This window comes from Apodemus sylvaticus, chromosome 7 (assembly GCF_947179515.1).
Source record: "Apodemus sylvaticus chromosome 7, mApoSyl1.1, whole genome shotgun sequence".
Classification (NCBI taxonomy): Eukaryota; Metazoa; Chordata; class Mammalia; order Rodentia; family Muridae; genus Apodemus; species Apodemus sylvaticus.
In genome coordinates this window covers 35,291,532-35,314,549 of record NC_067478.1, presented here as the reverse complement: position 1 = coordinate 35,314,549, position 23,018 = coordinate 35,291,532, and the positions used below count along the sequence as shown (strand labels likewise).

Genomic DNA, 23,018 nt, shown 5'->3' with positions numbered 1-23,018 from the left:
GTAAGTGCTCCAGAAATTGGAATTCTTTTTATTATACAGGGGAAGATCCAATTAGTTCTTTTTACAAATTGAAGCCACTTGCCTTTTGGGTATTTATTGTTAATTTCTTCTAAAAATTACTTCAGACTCTTTGCCAAAGTTCATCTTGTGCCCATTGTGAGGCAATCTCAGCATTGGTAAAAGGTGCCACAATCTCAGGTGGATCCATTCCAGAGAGTTGACAAAGTCACACTTTTCCCTTTGGAATCAATTCAGAAACCTTTTCTGTATAGGTTTTTAAATTTTTTACGCTGTTTGTGTACTAAAAATATCTATTCTAAGGTTAAAATCTTCCCTTTGCGTAAGAATTCCTGTGGGAGAATGAGTAGAAGGGACAATAGCTGGGGTGCAGGTGATCTTTGGGTAATGATCTAGCTGTGTATTCTATAGTTTCTTCTCTGTCAAAACCAACTCTTTTTCATCCTCAGCTGATAATTTCTTGGGCTATTTAAGTCTTTATCACCATGTAAGGTATGAAATAACATACTTTATGAGTTTCTGAATGCAAATAGACCTGACTTTTTCAATGTAACTCTTACCTAATATTTTTTATAATTGTTTCATAATTGTTACTGCTGTGTGTTGTTTATTATTATAAGAAAAGAGTCTTCTATTAGACAAAAGGGGAAAATGTAGACTTACACTGTGTAATGTTTACCCTTCAAATGCAAATTTCTTTGCCCTTGTTTCAATCATGACACAGTATAAAAATGCTTATACTAAGGATGTCCTGTATTAAGTTTCTGTAAACAATTCTTACCATTTATTCTCTGCCCGACAATAAATGATGATCACCCAATGGCTGGACAGAATAGAGAATAGTGAGACATCAGCTATTAAGGTGCAGATTTAAAGAAATACTGATTTTTCTGAGTGATTATTGAGAAATAGTATGAAGTAAAGAAATACAGCCACTGGATTAATTCACAGATGATATTTATATTAAATATAATTCATTTACGCAAGAGAATGGGAATTATATAGCACAACCCATACAACAGGACATTAGTCAGGCTCCCTCCAACTCCTAGGAGGTAGCGCGAGGCATGGGTATGTTTATATTCACCTGAAGTCCTATTTGATTAAGGCCTGGTTACCTGAGTAGTCTGGGTTCTCTTACACCACCAGTAAAAGTTTTAATTTTAATATTATGAGGTAGTACATTAATCAATAACATCAGGTTTTTTTTTTTTACTTTCTTATACTATATAAACAAGGTATATTATAATGAAAAATACACATGAGAGCCTTCTACCCCTTAAAAGAAGCTAGTCTTCATGTTCCTTTTTACAAGCTTAGAGTAAATTGATTGAAGAGAAATGTGCTGTTACAGGAGTTGGTGTCATTTGAGGATGTCACTGTGAAGTTCACCTGGGAGAAGTGGCAAAATTTCAACAATGCTCAGAAGATGCTGTACAGGAGTGTGATGCTGGAGATGTATAGTAGCCGGCTGTCACTGGGTAAGTCTCAGAGCAAGCACCTTCCCTGCATTTGTAAGGTTGAGGGCTAAGGTTCAAGGCCTTGTATGATTATTCACTGCTCTCTAGTGAAAGGTCCACATTTGCACTTTTGTTGCCTAGATCTTAAAACCTGGTTTTCTCTTTCTTATTATCAGAATTTTTCCAATTCCTACATTATTTCCTATTAACAGTGCAATGCATCCCTAAACCTGAGTTGATCTTCAAATTGGAACAGGGAGAGGGGCCATGGACAGCAGAAGAACCTGCAAACAAGACTCTGCCAGGTTGGTTGTTGGTCCATGTGGAGGGGGAGACTGTATAACAAAGGTTGGCCATATCATCAGTTTATCTCTCAGTTCTGTATCTGAGGGCTGAAACATGTTTGTTATATAGTCTGCAAGGAGAGTTCTCTTGCATATGTTCGTGCACTTCAATTTAATGAAATATTTTAGACCCTCCCCCAGCCCCCCATCTATCTTGACTTCTGTAATTTGATGTTTTTTTCTGGTACTTTTTCTTTTTCATAGCTTCACTTGACTCTTGCACTCCAGGCTCATGGGGATTTTGTTTTCAGACATATTTCATGTGCTTGTTTTTGTTTTAGTACAGTCTAATGAGGCAGATTTCAAGTGCTAGTTCTTATATATATTTTATATAAAATAAAAATGTAAAAATAGCTAGGCAGTAGTGGCGCACACCTTTAATCCCAGTACTCAGGGGGCAGAGGCAGGTGGATTTCTGAGTTCGAGTCCAGCGTGGTGTACAGAGTGAGTTCCAGGACAGCCAGCGCTACACAGAGAAACCCTGTCGCAAAAAACAAAACAAACAAAAAAAATATGAAAGTAATGTCCTTACTTCATGGAATTAATTTCAACAAAGACAAATAAGTTTATTTGTACTGAGGAATCACAAACAAGTATATGTAATGTTGAACCAGAGTGTAGTGAGTAACAGATGGTGTTTAAAGTTATAGAGTATTTCACTTACGAAGTTGATGAGATAATACAGAAACAGATTTAGAAGTTAGGCTGTGAGCTATGATGTAAGAAATCATAAGAAGAACCCATAGGATGGGGCATTTCCAGTTGAGAAAGAATCAAGAGCTTTTTTGTTGCAAAGAGAAGTGAGACAAGTTTTTTCTTTTTTCTTTCTTTATTTCTCTTTCTTTCTTTCATTCTTTTTTTTCTTTCTTTCTTTCTTTTTCTTTTTTCTTTTTCTTTTTTTTTTTTTTTTTTTTTTTTGGAGGCAAGGTTTCTTTGTGTAGCCTTGGCTATCGTAGAATTCACTCTGTAGATCAGGCTGGCATTGAACTCAGAAATTCACCTGCTTGTGCTTCCCAGTTTTTTTTCTTTTAAAATTTTATTTATTTATTATATGTAAGTACACTGTAGCTGTCTTCAGATAGCCTAGAAGAGGGCATCGGATCTCATTACAGATAGTTGTGAACCACCTTGTGATTTCTGGGATTTGCACTCAGGACCTTCAGAAAAGCAGTCAGTGCTCGTAAGTACTGAGCTATCTCTCCAGCCCCAAAAGATAAATTTTCAAGTTGAAGAACTCAAGCTTCTTTTTTTTTCTTTCTTTATTTCTTTCTTTTTTTGGATGAGGGTTGAAATTTCAATATTGCACTTGTTTAATTTTTCTTCTATCATTCTAAAGCAACAAAGATAATGAGGAATTGTAGAAGCCAATTTTTATGAAACTCAGAGAAGTCAAGTCTCTGAAATGTGCCAACATCCTTTAGAATTGATGAATTACTAGATGCTGGTGCATGCATCACCACTTTGGAGGCAAATGTTAGGGCTCATCATTATCACAAGTAGCCACATATTTTAGAGAAGATGTGCAGCATACATGTTTTTCCAGAATGGTAAACAGGAGTTTCCTTGTATTTATTTTGGTTCAGAAAAGAGCAGGACATGTTGTTCAATTGAGCCCTCAAACTGGAATGTTTTGGGTGGAAGTAGAAAGAAGAAATTTAAGGTTTGAAATACTCATAGTCTGTTGTCATTTGTAATAACTCTAAGAATACAAGATGCAAATTTGTGGCCATAATGGAAACTTCAGGCTAGGAAGTAGCCTATCAGAGTTTGCTCATAATCTGCAAAGAGGATGTCCTAGAAATTATTGCCTCTTTTAGACAAGAATAAAGAAAATGACAGAAAGAAAAGGTCATCACTATCATATATTAAAGTATATATGTGACTAGAACCTGTAAAAAATGTAACCATTCTCTGAGTAGAAAACTATACCTAGCAATTGATGGATATTTTAACAAAATACTTCTTCAAAAAAATAAAATGAAACAATACTTTACTAATAAATTAATACTAGGAAACTTACCAGTGTATTTCAGTATGTTAAATTAGAGGAGTAAGCTAAAGTTTATAAGCTAATACTTACTCTGATTTTAATAACAGTATGTACTAGTAGGCTAGAAATTGTTTTTTTCATAAACATGAGAATTCCATTAGAAATTCTTAAAAATAATTTATCGAAAGTTCTTTTGTTTGTTTGTTTGTTTGTATTTTTAGTCTTCTGCAGTGTGGGTGGCATAATTGAGACTAACCAGAAGAGTCGAGAGAGACATTTGTGGCAAGTTACCTCCAACAGCCAAAATAAAGCAACTGAGGAAGCAGAGGGATTAGAAAACACTTTTTATTTATACTCCATGAATATTTCAAGTTTTGTTGTAAGTAATAGAAACTGTTCAGGAGTGAAGCCTGAGGAGATGAGTGGATATCTGAATACACATCTCTCTTTGGAGCCTCATGGATTGTGTGCTGGAGAGCAATATAATGGCTGTTATGTAGCAGAGAAATCCATCAGATGTCCTGTGCAGTTGGGTCAGCATTCCAAGATTCTAACTGGACAGCAGGAATTTGAATATATCGGAGAAGGGAAAGATACAAAGGATGGAAAATTATTGAAAAAAGTTACTCCATCTAAGAGACTTCAAATGGGACTGACTTCTTGCAAGCATAATGAGTGTGACCAAGTTTCTGTTCAGTCAGATGCCATGGCTAAGATAGGGAAGGCAACTTTCAGTAAGAAGTGTAACCTCACTAAACACCAAGCAACAAACTCAGTGAGAAAAATCTTGTAAATACCTTGAAAGTAGGAAAACCTTTACCAGTGAATTAGACCTTATAGTATATCAGAGGACACATAACCAGAAAAAAAGACCATGTATGTACCCAGTGTGAGAAACCTTTTAGCACTAAATCTTCCCTTACTATTCATCAGAGAATTCACACAGGAGAAAAGCCCTATGGATGTAGTGAATGTGATAAAACTTTCAGACAAAAGTCATCTCTCATTGTACATGAGATAACTCACACTGGAGAGAAACCCTTTGAATGCTGTGAGTGTGGTAAAGCCTTCCAACATAAGTGGTACCTCAAAACACACCAGAGAACTCATACTGGGGAGAAACCATATGAGTATAAAGAATGTGGAAGAGCCTTTCTAAAGAAGTCATACCTCAGAATGCATCAGGGAACTCACAAGAGTGATAAACCATATGGGTATGAGAAATGTGGGAAAACGTTCCATAACAGGTTATACTTCAATGTGCATCATAGAACTCACAATGGCGAGAAGCCCTATATGTGCAGTGAGTGTGGAAAAGCCTTTTACCAGAAGTCAGACCTCAGGAGGCATCAGAGGATCCACAACAGTGAGAAATTACATGAATGTAAAGAATGTGGAAAAGCCTTTCAAAATAAGTCATACCTCAAAACTCACCAGAAGGCTCACACAGGTGAGAAACCATATGAGTGTAAAGAGTGTGGGAAAGCATTTCAAAACAAGTCATATCTCAACAAGCACCAGATAATTCACACAGGTGAAAAGCCCTATGAATATAATAAATGTGGGAAAACGTTTCAGTGGAAGTTAGTCCTCCGTAAGCATCACAGAATCCACACAGGTGAAAAGCCCTATGAATGCATTCAGTGTGGAAAAATGTTTGGCTACAAATCATCCCTCATTGTACATGAGTTGATTCATTCTGGGGAGAAACCTTATGGATGTAATGTGTGTAGAAAAACCTTTTCACAGAAATCAAACCTAAGCAGGCATCAGAGAACTCACCGACATGGGAAGCTATGTTAGGAATGGATATGGATGTGGTCCATGTTCTACCTCTCATGTGGAGGTGCACAGCAGCCAGTACACTGGCTTGTAGAAGACAAGGAGAAGTCAAGGACAGGGGTTTGCAGTCTGGGTTCCTCTTGGGGTGTCAGACACTGTTGCTTGTCAGGCTGGAAGGGTGAAAATAGTACAGGAGAGGAAGGAACTTAGTCTGGTTTGGAGCTAGTGACAGAGGGACAGAAGGAGAGAGGTCTTCTTCAGGAGTTTTAATGTTATGTCTCCTTTTAGGTGAAGACCTTCCCTGAGGTGACCATTAACGAAGAAGCTCTCTGAGATTATCTTAGCTTGTTTGTATTGCTTTGTTGGGGGTAGATGCGAGCACATAGGTTTTATTCTGGGTGAACAAAGGATTATGTAATGTTTGGGAACAATGTAAGAATATCCAGGAAGGGAAGGTCATTGGCTGAAAGCTAAGTTTATTGAGATACCTCATTAGTATGGATAGGCGGTCCAGATGCTATGCTACATGGCAAGCACCAATCCCTAACAAGATGATACTTTTATGTTTGCAGACAGGAGCAAGTTGTCCTCTGAGAGGTTCCACTGAGCAACTGACTCAGACAGAGACAGACACCCATAGTCAAACAGTGGATGGAGCTTGGGGACTCTTATAGAAGAAGAGGAGGGATGATTATGGGGCAGAAGGGGATAGGAACTCCACAGGAAGACTAAGAGAGTCAACTAACCTGTACCCTTGTGGTCCTCAGAGTCTGAACCATCAACCAAAGAACATACACAGGCTGGACCTAGGCCTCCCCGCCATATGTAGCAGATGAGCAGCTTGGTCTTCATGTGGGTCCTGAATACCTGGAGCAGGGGCTATCCCACACCTGTTGCCTGTACTCGGGATATGTTCTCCTAACTGGACTGCCTTGTCTGGCCTCAGTGGGAGGGGAAGTGCCTAGCTGTGCAGAGAATTGAAGTGCCAGGGTTTGGGGAGGTATACACAGGGGTCTCCCACCCACTCCCAGAGGAGAACAGGATGAGGTGATGGAGGAAGGATTGTAGGAGGAGGTGACCTGGAGGGGGGTGGTGAGTGGGATGTAAAGTGTATAAGTTAAAAATATTAAAAACCAATACCAACAAAAGAAACCAATCATTAACATACATCACAAAATGTATACAAAGAAATAATACTGGGTAGCAGAGTAATTACATGTGCTCCAGAGACTATTTTCTTATCTCTGGAAATAGGTTGCAACTTTCAGCTTTTGGTTGTGGCCATCACAAATTAAATGCGCTCTGCTGGGAGACTCTGAACGCAAGTGGTGAGTAGTACTAGACCCCGCAGCCTGAAAGATAGCAGGTAGTGGTTTTCAGTTTCTTTGTTATGTCATGACCCTAAAGACATCTTTGTAAAAGTTGGTAGGAGAAAGTTACTGTAAGTTAAGAATTGTTTGGGTTTTGTTTGTTTGTTTTGTTTTTTTGTTTTTTTGTTTTGTTTCTTACAGGTTTCTCTGTATAGCCCTGGCTGTCCTGAAGCTCACTCTGTATACCGGGCTGTGCTCGAACTCAGAAATCCACCTGCCTTTGCCTCCCAGAGTGCTGGGATTACAGATGTGCACCATCACTGCCCAGCTAAGAATTGTTTGATGAAAACAGGTCTTTATCCTTTATCTCTGTGCCATGTATCTGGTCTGTTAGTGAGAAATAAAAGTGTAATGTTTAGTCTTCCCAACTGTGATCTGTTTTCATTATATTACCAAGAGGTCATTATTGGTAATTCATTTTATGAATACAGAGAATCTTTCAGATTTGAGTGATTAGCCATTTATCAGCACATTCATACAGAAGAGAAGCCTCCCTTGATTCCCCAGTTAATTGTAGAAAAATCAAATGTGGGAAAAACCACAAGGAATCATTTTGGGGTATGCTTTTTATCATGTGAATGTATCTCATCGAAAAAATAGATGTTAAATGTTTTTTATAGTATTTCCAGTTTTATACAAAATTATAATACATAGAGACATACCAACTCATGCATTATATATATAGATACAGGCAATGTTAAATATAACTTTAACAACAAATATTTGAGTATTTATTAGACATAAACCCATGGGCTGATAGTAGTCTGTGAGGATCTGTGATGGCATTTTCTTTTTTAGTTTGAAAATCCAAGATCAAGTAGTTTCATCATGTTAGCTTCTTCTGTGGGTCTTCTTGGCTGTTTTACAACACATTAGAGGGTCATAAGTGGACCAAGCTAAGTGCAGAACGACAAAAACATGCTCTATGCTTCATTAAAAATAATACAAGGGCTGGAGAGATGGCTTAGTGGTTAAGAGCACTGACTGCTCTTCCAGAGGTCCTGAGTTCCACAGCAACCACATGGTAGCTCACAATCATCTGTAATGAGATTGGATGCCCTCTTCTGGTGTGTCTGAAGACAGCTATAATGTACTCATATAAAATACATAAATTTTAAAAAAATACAAAATTTTGGGAGTAACCCCAAGATTAGCAGTACTCTCTTTTGTGGCATTTTCTTTTGCTCTTCTTACAACCTTGGTTTCCCCACCATGATATAGTAATTTACTCACTTTCAACTTTTACCACACAATTGGCAAAGTTTAACTTAGCCTATGAACCTTTTGAAAGGAATTTTCACAATAAACATATGATATACTCCATAGACACAAAAACGCAAAACAAGAAGGAAGGCCCAAGCAAGGATGCTTGAATTTCATTTAGAGGGGGAAGATAAAATAGTCATAGGAGGCAGAGGGACAGGAGAACTGGCTGAGAGAGGGGACAGTGAAGGAAATGGTTCAGGATCAGGTATGGGAGAGACAAGAGAGAGAGATCCAGGATCTTGAATAGAAATCTGTAGCTGGCTGGGATGGGGGTGGGAGCATCTCTAGGGCATGCCAGAGACCTGGGATGGGGGAGGCTCCCAGGAATCACTGTGCGTAACCTTAGCTGAGATTCATAGCATTGGGAATATATAGGAGAGAGCCTGAAGAGGCTGCCTCCTGTACCAAAATAGGACCTCCAGTAGAGGGATAAGGATACCAATTCACCTACATACTTTTGACCCAAAATTTGGCCTAAAAAAAGAGGGCCAAAGATGGAGCAGAAATTGAGGGCATGGTCTACCCGTAACCAGCCCAACTTGAGACGCAGCCTATGGGCAAACACTACCAATTACACTCTATTATGCCTACAGACAGGAGCCTAGCATAACTGTCCTCTGAGAGGCTCCACACAGTAGCTGACTTAAAGAGATGCAGGGACACAGAGCCAAACATTGGACAGAGCTTGGGGACTCTTATTGAAGAGTTGCGGGAGGGGAAGGATGGAAGGCCCTGACTGGGATAGGAACTCCACAGGAAAACCAAGAGTCAACTAACCTGGACCATTGAGGTGCTCTCAGAAACTGAGCCACCAAGCAAAGTGCTTACACAGGCTGGACAGAGGCCCCCAGCATATATGCAGCTCAGTCTCCATTTGGGGCCTCCCAACAACTGGAGCTGGGGCTGTTCCTAAATCTCTAGCCTGTCTGTGGGATCCATTTCTCCAACTGGGTGCTTTGCCTGGCCTCAGAGAGAGAGAGAGAGAGAGGGGGGGGAGGGAGAGGGAGAGGGACTCTCTGAGAGGAGGATCAGGACTAGGGACCTTGATAGGGATGTAAAGTGAATAAATTAATTAATGGAAAAAGTACTTGCAGGCAAATACAATGAACTATAAAGTTAAATTGAGGTAACCCAGACACAGAAAGGCACACATAGCATTTTTTCCATTTGGAGGTGGATTTTTTTTTCTGGTATCTTTTTTTTTATTCGATATAATTTATTTACATTTCAAATGATTTCCCTTTTCTAGCTCCCCCACTCCCCAAAAGTCCCGTAAGCCCCCTTCTCTTCCCCTGTCCTCCCACCCACCCCTTCCCACTTCCCCGTTCTGGTTTTGCCGAATACTGTTTCACTGAGTCTTTCCAGAACCAGGGGCCACTCCTCCTTTCTTCTTGTACCTCATTTGATGTGTGGATTATGTTTTGGGTATTCCAGTTTTCAAGGTTAATATCCACTTATTAGTGAGTGCATACCATGATTCACCTTTTGAGTCTGGGTTACCTCACTTAGTATGATATTCTCTAGCTCCATCCATTTGCCTAAGAATTTCATGAATTCATTGTTTCTAATGGCTGAATAGTACTCCATTGTGTAGATATACCACATTTTTTGCATCCACTCTTCTGTTGAGGGATACCTGGGTTCTTTCCAGTATCTGGCAATTATAAATAGGGCTGCTATGAACATAGTAGAACATGTATCCTTATTACATGGTGGGGAGTCTTCTGGGTATATGCCCAGGAGTGGTATAGCAGGATCTTCTGGAAGTGAGGTGCCCAGTTTTCAGAGGAACCGCCAGACTGATTTCCAGAGTGGTTGTACCAATTTGCAACCCCACCAGCAGTGGAGGAGTGTTCCTCTTTCTCCACACCCTCTCCAACACCTGCTGTCTCCTGAATTTTTAATCTTAGCCATTCTGACTGGTGTAAGATGAAATCTTAGGGTTGTTTTGATTTGCATTTCCCTAATGACTAATGAAGTTAAGCATTTTTTAAGATGCTTCTCCGCCATCCGAAGTTCTTCAGGTGAGAATTCTTTGTTTAACTCTGTACCCCATTTTTAATAAGGTTGTTTGGTTTTCTGGAGTCTAACTTCTTGAGTTCTTTATATATATTGGATATTAGCCCTCTATCTGATGTAGGATTGGTGAAGATCTTTTCCCAATTTGTTGGTTGCCGATTTGTCCTCTTGATGGTGTCCTTTGCCTTACAGAAACTTTGCAATTTTATGAGGTCCCATTTGTCAATTCTTGCTCTTAGAGCATACGCTATTGGTGTTCTGTTCAGAAACTTTCTCCCTGTACCGATGTCCTCAAGGGTCTTCCCCAGTTTCTTTTCTATTAGCTTCAGAGTGTCTGGCTTTATGTGGAGGTCCTTGATCCGTTTGGATTTGAGCTTAGTACAAGGAGACAAGGATGGATCAATTCGCATTCTTCTGCATGCTGACCTCCAGTTGAACCAGCACCATTTGTTGAAAAGGCTATCTTTTTTCCATTGGATGTTTTCAGCCTCTTTGTCGAGGATCAAGTGGCCATAGGTGTGTGGGTTCATTTCTGGATCTTCAATCCTGTTCCATTGATCTTGGAGGTGGATTTTAACTGCTAATTTATAAGTGGTTATAAACCCCTTGTAAACATGAGGTATAATCTGTATGAACTCAGCAGTTACATATAGAGTAAGGGGACAGATACTTAGTCACTTCAAGGAAAAGGAACTTGTAATAGGTAGTTATAGATGAATGCATGATAGGGCTTGAATGAGAAGATCAAGTAGAGAAGGGACAGGAGGACAGGGAAAACTGAGAATATGGGGAGAGACAGCTAAAATTAAGGGCTATTTGAATCATAGCATGGGAACCTAATACAGGAAAAGCTTCCTTTTGTATATACATATATGAAGTGATCTAAATGAATGGACTCCTAAATAATGGGGAGGCAGCCTCAACTGGACATCTCTTGTCACCAGCTGAAGCTTCTAGCACTGAGAATGGCTTTCTTCTAAATCAGTTGTTGTCCAAGGGGGTTCTATAGGAACCCCTAAACAACTCAGGATATTGTCAAAAATGTACATTTTCTTCTCCCCTTTGCTCTTACCAAAACTGAATCCAGTGCCCAGAGTTCAATATCTGATTCTATATAATATAAAGACAAAAGGGTATTACCAGGTCAGTCAGCTTAGCAGGCTGAATTATTGGTGCACACTCAGTTGTGGGTGTCATCTGTGGACCCATTACACCAAGGTAAGAAAGTAACTCATCTAGAACAATAAAGACCTGATCTTCAAAAATTCATCTAGACCATCCTCTCTGAGGAGCCATCTAGAAATGACAGTGGCCAGCTGTTCGAATTAATTCACAAATCTCTTCCAAGTAATGAACCAGAGTTGTACATTTCCATGAAAGCACTTTCTTCTTTTCTTTCTTTTCCTTCTTTCCTTCCTTCCTTCCTTCCTTCCTTCCTTCCTTCCTTCCTTCCTTCCTTCCTTCCTTCCTTCCTTCCTTCCTTCCTGTATGTTTCTTTGTGTCTTTGTTTCTTTGATTCTTTGTTTCCTTTCTTCCTTTCTCTCTCTCCTTTCTTTTACTTCCTTTCTAACCCCCTCTCTCTCTCTCTCTCTCTCTCTCTCTCTCTCTCTCTCTCTCTCTCTCTCTCTCTCTCTCTCTCTCTGTCTTTTGAGATATGGTTTCTCTGTGTAGCCCTGGCTGATCTTTAATTCACTTTGTCAACCAGGCTGTACTAGAACTGAGAGCTCTACATGTCTCTGCCTTCCAATTTCTCTAAAGCTGCTTTATTTTCATTACATGGTTGTCACTATGTGCATTTAAAACCTTAGGAGGGGTGTTTTACTTAAGATTTTGGTAATAAAAACAAATATTGGTTGAGCATTGTGGTACACACCTTTTATCCCAGGACTTTGGAGCCAGAGGCAAGTGAATGTGTTAATTTAAGCCCAATTTACATAACTGATTCCTGGACAGCAGGAGAGGAGCTACATAAAAGAGAGCCTGTTTTCAAAAACAAACAAACAAACCCTAAAAAAAAAAAAAAAAAAAAAAACACAGAACACAACAACCAACCAATCAAACACCATATGAAACTACTTAAAGATAAATAAAACCAAAATTTTACATGTGCTTTTATAAACTATAATTTTCCCTAGGTTTTGTGTTTCATACTTAGATAATATTGACATCCAGTGGCATTTAATGTGAAAATTTCTTTCAAAGGCCCGTGTACTAAGTAAAACTTGGCCCATTGTGTGCTAGTGTTCATTTAAACATTTTTTCCCAAACACAAACAAATACACATTCTCTGCACCTCATGGAACTTGCTCTAAAATTGACCACATTCTTGGACACAAAGTCAGTTTCAACAGATACAGGAAAATTGAAATAACTCAGTGTATCCTATGAGGCCATCACAGAATAAAGCTTCATATCAACAACAAAAGAAACAACAGAAATCTCACAAACACATGGAAACTGTACAATTTACTACTGCATGAAGACAGAAGTAAAGAAATTAATTACTCCATAGAATTGACTAGAAATGAATATACATCATACCCAAGATTATGGGACTTGGTAAAGGTGGAAGTTCTAAAGGGCAAGGTCACAGCACCAAGTGTCCACAAAAAAAAAAAAAAAAAAAAAAAAAAACTAGAGAGAAGCCCAGTGGTGTAGTCTCACACCTTTAATTCCATCACTTGGGAGGCAGGTGGGTCTCTGAGCTCAAGGGCAAGCCTGGTCTGCAGATCCAATTTCAGGACAGTCAAGGCTATACAGAGAAACCCTAGAGAAAAATCTTATACTAGCAACTTAATAGCACACCTAAAAGCTCTAGAACGAAAAGAAGAAATCACACTTAAAAGGTAGTACGTGGTATGAAATAAACTGAAGACTGAAATCAATAAAATAGAAACAAAGGGAGCAATTCTTTAGTTCTTTGAGAAAATCAGTGAGATTGCAAACTCTTATTCAGATGAGCTGACAGACACAGAACACCCAAATTAACAAAATCAAAATGAAAAAGGGTGGTAAGGTGGTGGGGAAATCTTTAGGAAGTGCCAGAGATTTGGGATGGGGAAGGCTCCCAGGAGTCAATACAGGTGACCTTGGCCTAGATGTCTATCAGTGGGGTCATTAAACCAGAAGAGGACACCTCGAGTAGCCATGCAGGATCCTCAGTAGAGGGATGAGGACAGCAACGCACACACACACACACACACACACACACACACACACACATGCCACCCAACCCCACCACATACACAAAACTTTTGACCCAACAGTTTGTCCTGTCTAAAAAAAATGCAGGGACAAAGGTGGAACAGAGACTGAAGGAATGGCCAACCAACAACCTGCTCAACTTGAAACCCATCCCATAGACAAGCAACATTTACTGACACTATTAATGATACACTATTATGCTTGCAGATAGAAGCCTAGCATAACTGTCCTCTGAGATGCTATACCCAGCAGCTGACTGAAACATATAGATAGAGAGAGGAGAAAAAATGGAAGGAGGTTGGGAATCTTATGGAATAGCTAGCTGAAGGACTAAAGGCCCTAAATAGGATAGGAACTTCACAGAGACCAACAGAGACAACAAACCTGGACTCCTAGAATCTCTCATAAACTGAGACACCAATCTAAGAGCATACACAGACTGGTTTGAGGCCCTGGCACATGGGTAACATGTGTAGCACAATTTCCATGTGGGTCCCCTAACAACTGGAGATGGGAGGGTTGGTTGTCCCTGAAGACTGTCAGTAGAATCTGGTCCCTAACAGGACTGCCTTTTCTGGCTGCAGTAGGAGAAGATTCATCTAACCCTGCAGAGATTTGATATTCCAGTATTGGGGGATACCCAGGATGGTCTCACCATCTCAGAGGAGAAGGGGAAGGAGGATGGGATAGGGTGGGACTTTGTGTAGGGGACTGGGAGGAGGGGCAGTGTTTGAAATGTAGATTTTAAAAAATGTATGATATTAGGAGAATGCAATTTTAAGAATTGTCTCACGGGGAACAAACAAAAAAATAAGCAAACTATATTTTGTTAGAACCTTTGAAAGCACTAGAGCCAGAAACACTTGCCAGGAAGGAAACAGCAAGCACTTCATGTTACAGTTCTGGGATGTGTAAGCCTAACATTTCTACTGAGGTTCTCAAATCGTGAAGAAGTCTTCAGAATGGTCAATATATGTACTCTCGGTGGGCATGTACCTCGCTTTGTTTATTGAAGACTTGATTTCTTTCGTTACTTTTTAAAATATTTTCTTCACTTTACATCCAAATCAATTCTGCCTCCTTCCAGTCTCCCTCAAACATTCCCTCCTTCCATCCCCCTTCAGCTTATCCTCTGAGAGGTGGAGGCCTTCCCTTGGCTATCTCCTGCCCTGGCACATCAAGTCACTACAGGGCTAGGCACATCCTGGCCCAATGAAGCCAGACAAGGCAGACAAGTTAGAGGAACAGAATCCTCAGTTAGGTAACAGATTCAGGGACAGGCCCTGCTACAGGTGTTTGGGGACCCACATTAAGACCAAGCGGAAAATTTACAATATACGTGGGCAGGGGTTGGGGTGGGGGCTTGGTAGAGCCCATGTATGTTATTTGGTTGATGGTTCAGTCTCTGGGAACCCCTAAGGGTCCAGGTTACTTGACACTGTTAGTCTTTGAAATCTCTATCTCTTCCAGTTCCCTCTTTCCTTCCCCCAACTTTTCCTTGCTCATTTCTTAGAAGGCCCACCCTAACATCACATCTCCTCCAGCCTCCCTCCCAAATTCTTGTCATCCTTCCTAATTTATTTATATATTCAAATCCAGTGAGTTTAATCAGTGTAGTGCCCATATATCGATGTGGGGTGAACTACTGAGACAAAAAGAGGATCCTGCTTTAAGATCAGTCTTAAATAGGGCTTTCAGGGCTTCAGTCACTTATTAATCTTTTGTTCCCTCACCTCCATGGTTCTGACAACCACAGGACTGGACGTTCTTCTAAGCCCGACAATAATTCTTGTGGTGCACTGGACCTAGCTTTAAGAGTGCTCACTTTTGGGACTCCAGCTCCACCCTCATGACATCACTTGGGGTATGTTTGGTGTTAGTAACAGAAAACATAACTAATGATGGTTTTAACATGGGGGACATTACTCATATACTTGATTAATAAGACCAGAATTGGGCTGTTGAGGTGGTTCAGTGGTTAAGAGCACCGACTGCTCTTCCAAAGGTCCTGAGTTCAAATCCCAGCATCCACATGATGGCTCATAATGATTTGTAATGGGATCTGACACCTTCTTCTGGAGTGTTTGAGGACAGCCACAGTATACTTACATATAATAAAATAAATACATCTTTGTCGGGAGGTGGTTGCACAAACCTTTAATCCCAGCACTTGGGAGGCAGGGGCAGGCGGATTTCTGAGTTTAAGGCTAGCCTGGTCTACAGAGTGAGTTCTAGGACAGCCAGGGCTACACAGAGAAACCCTGTCTCAAAAAACAAACAAACAAACAACAACAACAAAAAAAAAACACCCAGAATTGATGTAGTAGTTGTCACACATTGTGTCCTTCAAAAAGATATAATTAAGCTGGATGTGAAGGCACACAGCTATAATCCCAGCACAGAGAGACAACAGAAGGCTTATTTCTATGATTTTGAGGCCTGAGACATCTATATATGAGGTGAGTTTCAGCCCAGCCAAGGCTACATGGTGAGACGCTATCTTAAAATACAAAACAAAAAGCAAAACAAACAAACTAAAACAAAAAGCCATATGCTTAGTGTCTTGGTTAGGGTTTCCATTGCTGTGAAGAGACACCATGACTTAAGACAACTCTTATAGGTACAACATTTAATTGGGGCTGGATTACAAGTTAAAGGTTCAGTCCATCATCAAGCAGAGTAGCTTTCAGGCAGGCATGTCCCTGGAGGAGCTGAGGGTTCTACACATCTTCATCCAAAGGAAGCCAAGAGCACACTGGCTCCCACATGGCTAGAAGGAGGGTCTCAAAGCCCAACCCAACAGGGACACACTTCCTCTAATAAGGCCATATCTTTTTCAACAAGACAGCAGATCCCAATAGTGCTACCCCCTGGGTTAGTCATATTCAAACCATCACATAGGCTTGTTCAAACACATGAGTCTAAAGAGCCTATACCAAGCCATAGTATAATGCAAAATACATTTAATCCTACTTCAAAAGTCTCCAGTCTGTAACAGTTGTGACAATGTTAAAAAGTTCAAAGTCTCTTCTGAGATTTATGCAGTCTCTTAACTATATAATCCCATATAAAGTTAAAAATACTGGGCCAAAGCAAGACAGAAAACCAGCTGAGCACCCTCAAAACTTCACATCTCCATGTTTGATATCAAAGCACACTTCACATCTCCAATTCCTTTCATCGTTGTTGACTGCTCTTGGCAGATCTGATAATCAGCAGCAACAAACTTCATTCTCTTGAGCTGGTTCTACTCTGTGTTAACCACTTTCCTTGGCAGGTACCTCAAGGTTCTGACATCTTGGATACATCTTGGTGTATCCAAGGCAACTTCACAGATTCTTGTTTCAATGTCTGAGATCTACACATGATCTTCGGGGCTCCTCCAAAGGGCTTGGGTCCCATCTCCAGCTCTGCCCTCTGTAGCACTCTAGGTTGACTCCACTCCACTCCATTGCTGCTGCTGTCCTTGGTGGGGTCATCCCATGGTACTGGTATCTCCAACAGGATGGGTCTTCCACCACAATTAGGCTTCATCAATAGCCTTCATGGAGCCCAGCCTCAACTTCTTTGCATGATCCCTTCAATCCTGGGCCATCAATTGCTACTGAGCCTGCACCTTCACCAATGGCCTTTTCTGGCCTCTAACAGTACCAAGCCTCAGCTTCTCTCCACAACTCCTTCATACCTTCAAATTCTGTAATACCTGAGTTATTGCACACTACCAAATCCAGCTGCAGTACCAGGTACAGCCTTGGCTATCTCTGGAACACAACTTCTTTCTGCTCTCAGAAAACACTTTCCAGAAGATTTCACCACAGTGATGCTGGTCTTTTCTTAATTACTGCTAATTTCTTAACTCCAGCTAACCAACATCTATTATCCCAGTAGTCCCTTCTATATCTGACTCTAAAGCCAGGTCTAAGGGGCAGAAGCTGCCGAGTTCTGCTGCTTGCAGGCGATGGGGCATGGCCCCCTTGTTCTATTTCATTATCACAAGCTTTCTGTTTTCTACCTCCTTCCCTGCCTAAACTTGCCTGTACTGGAACTTGCACTGTAGATTGATCTCTGAGAACTATGTGGCTCTGTCTTCTTAATGTGGGGATTAAAGGCATATATCACCATGCCTGGATCTAAACTTAGTGGGGAGGGATCTTGCCCCAAGTTCACCCTTGAATATCACAATGTAATATCCTTGAACTCACAATCAAGCTCCATTTCACCACACCACCCCCCTTTTTCTTTGAGACAGAGTTTCTCTGTACAGCTTTGGTTATCCTGGAACTCACTCTGTAAACCAGGCTGGCCTCTAACTCAGAAATGTACCTGCCTCTGCCTCCCAAGTGCTGGGATTAAAGGTGTGCACCACCACTGGCCAGCTGGTGCCCCTTTAAAATTTGAATAATGCATTTTATATTTTTCCTTTCTATGTTTGCTGTGCTTGTTCAAAATGTTCTTCATGAGACTTAACCAGGGAACAAAGTCTATGCTGGGTATTTTTGATACTTCCTTTGTCAAAGCAATTAATATGAACCTCTTCAACCTACCCTCAGGCAGATTCTTAAGACTAGGGCAAAAGGCAGCCACACTTATTCTCTAAATATCACAAGAGCAGCTTCTAGGCCTCATACTGAAATCCTTCTCCCAGAGTTCAAATCACCCTCAGCAGCAATGTCTTCCATATTCCTACTAGAATGGTTCACTAAGCCCAACTTAAAGCACTCCACTGCTTTCCACATCCAAAATCACCAGGTCAACATTTCTCCAAATAAAAAATTGAAAAAGCCTATCGCAATAATGCCCTACTCCCTAGTACCAACTTCTGTATTGGTCAAGGTTCTCTAGAGTCAGAGAAATAATGGATTGTGTCTATATATTAAAGGAATTTGTTGTCTGCAGTGCATCTAACCCAACAATGCACAGCTGTTAATGTTAAACCCCACTTTATGAGAAAAAATTTTCTTTTTTTTAATATTTTTATTTTCTATATTCTTTGTTTACATTCCAAATGATTTCTCCTTTCCCAGATCCTCCTCCCCATATGTTCCATAAACCTTCTTCTCTCCATCCAATCTCCAATCACCTCCCTCCTTTTTCTCTGTCCTTATATTCCCCTCCAATGCTAGATCAGTCCTTTCCAGGATCAGGACCCTCTCCATATTTCTTCATTGGAGTCATTTGTTATGCGATTTGTGTCATGGGTATTCAGAGCTTCTGGGCTAATTAATATCCACTTATCAGAGATTGCATTCCATGTGTACTCTTTTGTGATTGGGTTACTTCACTTAGAATGATATTTTCCAGATCAAACCATTTGCCTAAAAATTTTGTGAATTCATTGTTTCTAATTTCTGAGCAATGTTCCATTGTGTAAATATACCACATTTTCTGTATCCATTCCTCCTTTGAGGGGCATCTGGGTTCTTTCCAGCTTCTGGCTACTACAAATAGGGCTGCTATGAACATAATGGAGCATGTGTCTTTATTGCATGCCAGGGAATCCTTTGGGTATATGCCCAGGAGAGGTATAGCAAGGTCTTCCGGAAGAGTCATGTCCAGATTTCTGAGGAACCACCAGACTGATTTCCAAAGTGGTTGTACCATCTTACAGCCCCACCAGCAGTGGAGGAGTGTTCCTCTTTCTCCACATCCTCACCAACACCTGCTGTCTTCTGAGTTTTTGACCTTACCCATTCTGACTGGTGTAAGGTGAAATCTCAGGGTTGTTTTGATTTGCATTTCCCTAATGACTAATGAAGTTGAGCACTTCCTAAGGTGCCTCTTGGCCATCCGAATTTCTACAGGTGAAAATTCTTTATTTAGATCTGTACCCCATTTTTAATTGGGTTATTTGGTTCCCTGGGGTCTAACTTCTTGAGTTCTTTGTATATATTGGATATTAGCCCTCTATCAGATGTAGGGTTGGTGAATATCCTTTCCCACTTTGATGGTTGCCATTTTATTCTTTTAACAGCGTCCTTTGCCTTACAGAAACTTTGTAATTTTATGAGGTCCCATTTGTCAATTCTTGATCTTAGAGCATAAGCTATTGGTGATCTGTTCAGGAACTTTTCCCCTGTGCCCGTGTCCTCAATGGTCTTCCCCAGTTTCTTTTCTATTAGGTTCAGTGTGTCTGGTTTTACATGGAGGTCCTTGATCCACTTGGAGTGAAGTTTAGTACTTGGAGATAAGAATGGATCAATTCACATTCTTCTGTATGCTGACATCCTATTGAACCAGCACCATTTGTTGAAAAGGCTATCTTTTTTCCAGTGGATGTTTTTGGCACCTTTGTCAAAGATCAAGTAACCATAGGTGTGTGGATTCATTTCTGGATCTTCAATTCTATTCCATTGGTCCACTTGTCTGTCACTGTACCAATACCATGCAGTTTTTAACACTTTTGCTTTGTAGTATTGCTTGAAGTCATTGAAACTGATTCCCCCAGAATTTCTTTTGTTGTGAATATAGTTTTAGCTATCCTGGGTTTTTAGTTATTCCAAATGAATTTGAGAATTGCTTTTTCTAACTCTGTGAAAAAATGAGTTGGGATTTTGATGGGTATTGCATTGAATCTGTAGATCGCTTTTGGCAAGATGGCCATTTTAACTATAATAATCCTGTCGATCCATGAGCATGGCAGATTTTTCTGTTTTCTGAGGTCTTCGATTTCCTTCTTCAGAGACCTGAAGTTCTTGTCGTATAGATCTTTCACTTGTTTGGTTAGAGTCACACCAAGATACTTTATATCATATGTGGCTATTGTGAAGGGTGTCATTTCCCTAACTTCTTTCTCAGCCTGCTTATCCTTTGAGTATAGGAAGGCAACTGATTTGCTTGAGTTGATTTTATAACCAGCCACTTTGCTGAAGTCGGTTATCAGCTGTAGAAGTTCTCTGGTAGAGATTATCGGGTCACTTAAGTAGACAATCATGTCATCTGTTCAATATAAGGAAATGCATCAATGCTATCCACTACATAAACAAACTCAAAGAAAAAAACCATATGATCATCTCATTAGATGCAGAAAAAGCACTTGACAAAATTCAGCATCCTTTCATGCTAAAAGTCTCGGAAAGAACAGGAATTCAAGGCCCATACCTAAACATCATTAAAGCAATATACACCAAACTGGTATCAAACATCAAACTAAATGGAGAGAAACTTGAAGCAATCCCACTAAAATCAGGGACTAGACAAGGATGTCCTCTCTCTCCATATCTTTTCAATATAGTACTTGAAGTTCTAGCTAGAGCAATTAGACAACATAAGGATGTCAAGAGGATACAAATTGGAATGGAAGAAGTCAAATTATCACTATTTGCAGATGGCATGAAAATTTTATTTTCAATCATAAAAAAATAAGGCACCTGACAGAGGCCTCAGGACTGGATCCTCTGCTCTGCAGGGTGGGACTCACCAGTGCAAGCTGCCTCCTCCCTGCTGGCCTCTGGGTGCACAGCTGGCCTCCTGCACTGCCTGGAGATGGGGTACTGTGCAGAAAGACTTTTTATATCTACCATTTAATATGTAAAATTTTCCATGAAATAGTCAATTTTAACATGTTTGTCTATATATTTCTTGAATTTTACCAGAAATATTTTCTGGTAAATCTTCAATTTTATCTGAAAATGTTTATAATTCCAACTTCAATCAACTTAGAATTATCTTCATGCCTATCATTTTATCTGTATAATTTTCATGATAATCTTTAATTTTAACACGTTTTTATATATATTTCTTCAATTTTATCAGAAATATTTTCCATGTAAATCTTCAAGTTTATCAGAAATGTTTACAATTCCACTTTCAAACACCTCTTCTCTCATGACAACATAAACTCCCAGCTGTAAAAGAAGAGATCTGAGAACCTGCATAGGAGATTCTTGAATGGTGTGTGTGTGTGTGTGTGTGTGTGTGAGAGAGAGAGAGAGAGAGAGAGAGAGAGAGAGAGAGAGAGAGAGAGAGAGAGAGAGATGTTCTTACATACCCCTATTAGGTAGAGTTTACCTACTATATATATGCTAATATCTACCTACTATATATATGCTAATATCTCTGTGACTCCCAGATAATTCACACAATATGTTAGTTAGGAGTTAGATTTTTGAGTAGCAAATATTCTGTGTCTTTCTCATGTTGGGCTATACAATGGGAACATAGTGTAAACCTATAGAGCTTGTGAGGTTCTTTGCCATAGGCTCATTTATGGCCTCTGGGCTAGAAGACATTTGTCTTCATGTAAGTCGTACACAGTGCAGCAGAAACTTTTCTGAGCCCCTCCTAGAGTCAACCAGAAGAAACATAGTATCTGACATGTTTTAGCTAGACTCAAATCAGGCCAAGTTAGAAAGAAGAGTCATTGAAAAGAAGGACTAAATTACATACAGTAAGACAGCACTAAGCAAGCAGACTTATAACAAAACAGAAATGGAACAGCCAGTGTTCAATACAGTTGATTGCACAGAACTTTTAAATACTTGTAATTAATGAAGGCATAAACAATTTTAGAAGATAAGAAATGAACTAAAAAAATCTGTCACATATTAAAATTTTCAGACTTCTTATAAGTTAATAAAGCCATTGAAAACTGGGCAAAAAATATAAACAGGCAACTCTAAGAATTAATAAATATGAATATATGCTCAACATGAAGAGAAGCTGTACTAGTAACCAAGGGGAAATGAATTAACACAAACTATCTAAGTACATGTATGTAGTGTAACAAAGTGGAGAAATGTGATAGATTACTAGGACTCATGTTTATCTCCTTGCACCAGGGGAATGCTGGGCACTCTTACCATGTTTATGGCAGGTTTATAGTTTAGTAAAACCACCATGGAAGAGAAAACTCCAGTAATTTCAAAATGGATATACACCATGAGCAAATAACTCTACAAATATCTACCCTAGAAAACATGCCTACACTCAGGGAAAGGTCAGGAAGTAACTCAAATAAATATACTCCAGCTGGAAGAGACAAGCTCTTCAACAGCATGTACGTACAACAAAACAGATTCAGAACTCTTTTAAATTTTATTTATGGTGTTAGAGGTTGAATTAGAGATCTTGCTCACACAATACAGGGACTCCACAATTGATGTACTTCTTCGGGCCATAAAATATTATTTAAAATGTTATTTTAAGTGCCCTGGGTTGATAAAAGCAGTTATAGCATAAATATATGTGTTATCTGAGTAGGGGAGATGAAAGAGTCCTTCATGTGCCCAGAGGTGGCTTTCTGCTCACTTACTATGTAGTTGAAGAAGGCCTTGAAGTTTTGGTCCTCTTATCTTCCTTTTTACGTTCTAGAACAAGCACTTCCATGTATAGCCCAGATACCAATTTGTAAAGTATTTCTCAGAAAGACTAACCTAAGGGTACAATGCACTGATAGGACATATGCTCAGAGCACATTAGGCTCTAGATTTGATCCCTAGTAACAAAGGACTGTGAGGGAGTCTGGTTAGCCACACTTGATAGCGTTCTAAGAAAATGGAAAAAGTTGGTGTTTAAGTAATGAATGTAAAAAGCCGTACATATGGTTGACTATTACAATGTGATAAAG

The 23,018-nt window shown here is 39.8% G+C and overlaps 1 pseudogene; it reads left to right on the top strand.

Moving 5' to 3' along the window:
• Positions 1–360: 360 nt before the first annotated feature.
• On the top strand, positions 361–5,615 carry LOC127689661 (zinc finger protein 717-like; annotated as a pseudogene).
• Positions 5,616–23,018: the final 17,403 nt, after the last annotated feature.